Source organism: Glandiceps talaboti, chromosome 21 (genome assembly GCF_964340395.1).
Source record: "Glandiceps talaboti chromosome 21, keGlaTala1.1, whole genome shotgun sequence".
Lineage (NCBI taxonomy): Eukaryota > Metazoa > Hemichordata > Enteropneusta > Spengelidae > Glandiceps > Glandiceps talaboti.
This window is the reverse complement of record NC_135569.1, coordinates 12451019-12455882: the sequence shown is the minus strand read 5'-3', so window position 1 is coordinate 12455882 and position 4864 is coordinate 12451019. Positions and strand designations below refer to the sequence as shown.

The following is a 4864-nucleotide window of genomic DNA, read 5'->3' as shown; positions in this document are numbered from 1 at the left end:
TCTGGCATAAAATGAATTGGATTGAAAACAATATAAATGCAGTAACTATGACGACGCTCCTAGAATTCCATAACTCGTATTTATCATTCCCCCCCCCCCTTGCAGTACCTTCAAGTAAAAACCAGCATTTACATATTGCAATATTTTTTGCCTGTTTGTCCTATGTTTCTTTTGAAAAATGTGTTGTTTTGGTTATTTTTAACATCACTCTTGCCAACTTCTCAAACATTTTAAAAACATTCCTTACTGCTTCTTTATTTTTTGGAGTAAACAAAATCCATGCGGTAATGGTGACAGCCGTTGATCTGTGTTCTTGTAAACACACATTCGAAAATAAATTGCGCCTTAAGAATTCATTCCTATTGTAGGCTAAATAATGTTAAGTTGTTAACATATGTCAAATTCAGATTTAAGCCAGTTTGTTGAAGGCTTACGTATTAGATGTATAGTCAATGCAATTTTGACCAGCGCGCCCGCTATCCCTATTGTTTTGTTTTAAGAGCTGGCAGCCATCGCTGAACGTAGCATTCTCTTTCGTTCCCGATGCTTCGAAAAGACCCAGTGCCTCTTGAAGTGTGACATAGAAGAGGTTGTGGTTTAGGACGATGACAGAATAGGTGAGTTACTGCAATCTAATCGAATCTAATCTACCTATTCTTATCGGATCTTTGATTTCAGATTGACTATCTGCCATATTACTTACCTTGCCAATGCTTACACTCACAAGATCTTAGCACTGTTACATCATAGTGGGCATTTCTCACCGAGTGACACGTTACCCAATTGCAAGTTTATGCCCTGTGAATATAACCACAAGACTGAAAGACAAAAGTACCGTGGCATAAAGTCGATGTCTTTAGTAAACGTGATTGCTAACAGTATTACCTTTGTTTTTTTTTAAAGTTGCAAATTAATCAAGTGAATGTAAAAGGTGTGTTAGTGCATGAGTGGTCAACAACTCTAACGATCTACAAACATATACACTGTGTAGGTATTAATATGGTCTAGTCAGAGTTAAACAACAATAAAGCATAGAGTGTTATAGGTTCACCTCTTGCAGCTCACTGCTAGATAAACAAAGCTTGATGTGTCCTTGTCTGACCTTTCACCCCCTTGTCACCGTAAAAGCGAGTCTACGTCCATGTTATCATTGTTGTGACTACCAAATTGGACTTTCAGTACAAACTCATTGACTGTTGGTTAAACTTCAACCCAATCACTGTAATAACTATGACCTCGAAATTTAAAAGCCCAAATGTACCAAATGATATAGCTATTATCGAGGTTTGTTTTTAAATGCACGCCATATAATTATATATAGTCTTCAACCTATGTATTTCAAAAGATTTTTTTTTTAAATGCGTAAAGGTAATTATCGAGGGTGAGATTGAACTTAGTAAACACTGACGTGTAGTTTTAACAATTATCAAATGTGCGATAACCCCGCAAATCTTGGATGACAAATTGCCTTGTGTTCTGGCATATGTGACCTTTAACCCATGTTTCTACCAAGTAAACACATCTATCACTATCAAACTGCACTGTCAGTTAAAAGTGTTCACCCAAAGCACACTCACTGTTCACTAAAAGTCTAGCCAAAAATATAAAGAAATAAATCTTACAACTATGTTTGAAAATCTAAAACATGACAAATAACGTAGTTTAGCAGTCACACTTTATAAAAAAACGCAAGCCAACCGATTCTCTTTGAACAGAAAATATGGATTATATACAATGTACCTATGTCAGTGTATGTCATGAAAACCTGTGTCTACGTCACTGGCTCTGCACTGCTCTAAGTATGAGTAACAATGTTCCAAATTGCCGTTAATGTTCCCGGTAACAAGACTAAAGTTTTCCTTAAATTCGCTGATCCCACGACCTGATGTAAAAGTGGAAATAGTTTATGGAGAAATGGGGTGATAACATTAGAGCAGTCGACGCGAGTCAGTGACAGTAGTAAATAGAACGTTGACCCCTTTTGTACATAGGGTCAGTGCATCTTATTATGGTTGAGTCATTGGTAGGGTAGAAGAATTTGTATACTGTAAAAGTTTTTTGAGGCAATTGTGAGGCTGTTCATGGCCCTTTAGGCAATAATTTCAGTTTTACAAGACAGTACTGTCTGAGATTAGTAACGTCTCTTTATACATACGGTTGAAATATTTCAAAAATAAAGTTTGTCAGCATCTTCACACTGAATGGTAGAAGAAAAATATGAGATGAGGAAATATTCACCTCTCGTAGTGAGTCCTAGGGGGGTTCCCCCTTGAGCTCTGTGCATTTTTGTACTGTTAAAGTCAATGTTTAGGATATTGAAAACCTTTAAGGGAATGCCAGTATGCCTTCAACTTTTATATGGTCTTAAGATTGTATTAATTAAAAGCAATATGGACAAGTTATTGCCTGTGTTTCCAACATGACCCTAACAACATATTTTTCTCCTTATTAGTACCTGATAGAATTGTAATATTGGAAATTATAGTTACCCTAGTTATTTCTGCTGTGCATTATAGGAATAATGTTAATTGATAGAATGATGCAAGATTTATTTATTTCTCCAGTTGCAATATGGCGGATAGATCACGACCTTCAAGGGAACCTCCAGATGGTGGATGGGGATGGGTCATCGTCATGGCAATTTTCATAAGCTTTACATTAACTACTGGTCTCATATATTCATTTGGTGTTCTATATGTTGCTTTGCTGGATGCATTTGGTGAATCGAAGGCAAAAACAGGTAACACCATTCACTACATCTTCTACCAGAGTATACAGTTACTATATATATAGACAATGTAAACGACCCTCCATAAAAAATACTGAGAGGAAAAAGATATACGTCTTACATCGAAGAGATACTACAGAAGTTAGAAAACAACGTAATGAGAAGGTTATGTTATGCGTGTGTGTGTGTGTATACGCGTATGTGTATCTGTCTGTGTCTGTGTACACAATATCTCAAAAACTACTGCATCAAATAGAATGAAATTTGCTAGACATCTTACTTATGGTAATGAGAGAGAGAGAGAGAGAGAGAGAGAGAGAGAGAGAGAGAGAGAGAGAGAGAGAGAGAGAGAGAGAGAGAGAGAGAAGAGAGAGGAGAGAGAGGAGAGAGAGTTGTGCTTTGATTATTCATTCAATGTTTTGAAGATTATCCACATTACCATGGAAATGAGGTTATGTTTCTTGTGACTATGTAGTTTTGTGTCCGTTCCCAAGGAAAGAGATAGTAATAAGTATGAACATGTGGCAGGAGCTTGTGCCAACAATTTGACAAGAATTACACAAAATGGTTCTGAAATATACAAGTCCCTTAATTATAATGAGAATCATGACAATTTATTTTTTTTAAATAATTATTACAGCCTGGGTTGGTGCTCGGCATTACCTTTGCATGGACTAACTCACTTGGAGTGGCTTTGGCACGAAAGATTGGACACCGAAAAACAGTGATGTTAGGAGGGTTTCTTGTATTCACTGGACTCATTACGAGTTCCTTTGCGATCCATTTGGTGATGCTGTACTTTACATATGGTGTTATTGCTGGTAAGTAGAGTATACGTTTTACAACTGAATCAGCAAACAATGAAATTACGCATGGGTCACACATGGACTTGATTATACCACACGGAACCAATAGATTGATTGAAGTATGTTTGATGACAACAATACTCAAAAGTCATTATACTTGAATAAATAATTACTTTGCAGTAAAACCATATCAATTTAACAACAGCTTATCGTGTACCGTGTCAATTTATGCTACATTCTACTGACAAATATACAAATTGGCATCTTATGGTATTTGCACTCATCACTAGTACTGTGTATGTATTTTAACCAAACTTATATGGTGTTTGAACAAGCATTTAACCGGTTTTAGGGTTGTACAAGCAAAAACAGATTTATGTGCATGGATTTGCCCAACATCTTATCGTATTTTGTAGTAACTGTATCGATTGCATGTGTCGAATAACATTATGATAAATGTTAATGCACTATGCATAGTTTTGAGCTATCATGTATGCAAACAGACGGACACGTACATACGTATAATGCACACACGCGCACACCCCCACACGCACATACATACATACATACATACATACATACATACCGTCAGGCAGGCAGACAGACAGACAGACAGACAGACAGACAGACAGACAGACAGACAGGCAGACAGAGACAGAGACAGACAGACAGACAGACAGACAGACAGACAGACAGACAGAGACAGACAGACAGACAGACTGACTGACTGACTTACAGACACACAGACATCTCTGTCATATTACCTCTCCATTCGAGAGGTCCTGAAAGTTAAATTTGAGCTTCTCAATCCTATTACAGGTACAGGTTGTGGATTAGTATATTCGACAGGTATAGAATTTGTCAGTATGCATTTCAAGGAAAGGTTGACCATTGCTCTAGGAATAGCATTGGCTGGAACTGGCGCAGGACAGTTTGCTTTATCTCTGGTCACTCAATATTTAATCGATATCTATGGTTGGAGAGGATCCCTTTTGATTTTGTCCGCGGTGACTTTGAACATCTGCGCCGCTGGTACGCTCATGTGGCCATTAAAAAGGGGTAAACAGAGTAACTCGAAGGAACAAAAAAATGAGACAGGCATAGAAGACAGAAGATGTCAGATTATAGCACCAAAGAGTGAAACAATAGTAAATCCAGGCAAAGACGACAGGAGATCTCAGATTCTGGAAGGTGTAGACAAGAATACAGAATCCACATCCGATGAACGGAAAGAACCACATAATTGTAATGCTAATGAGACCGACTGCCAAAGTAAAGATGCTGTTTCTAGGTGGAGGTTTAGCTGTAGATCCTGCTTATCAGTTATATT

At 37.5% G+C, this 4864-nt stretch overlaps 1 pseudogene across 1 annotated transcript in view; it reads left to right on the top strand.

Annotated features, from left to right (window-relative positions):
- The first annotated feature begins 506 nt into the window (after positions 1–506).
- The window catches only part of LOC144451592 (monocarboxylate transporter 9-like), a 6687-nt pseudogene continuing 2329 nt past the window's right edge, over positions 507–4864 (top strand). The window contains exons 1-4 of the transcript XR_013482301.1: positions 507–617; positions 2565–2740; positions 3369–3549; positions 4354–4864. The exon at positions 4354–4864 is cut by the window's right edge and continues 94 nt beyond it. The product of XR_013482301.1 is annotated as a monocarboxylate transporter 9-like (transcript). The remainder of the gene's footprint in view (positions 618–2564; positions 2741–3368; positions 3550–4353) is intronic.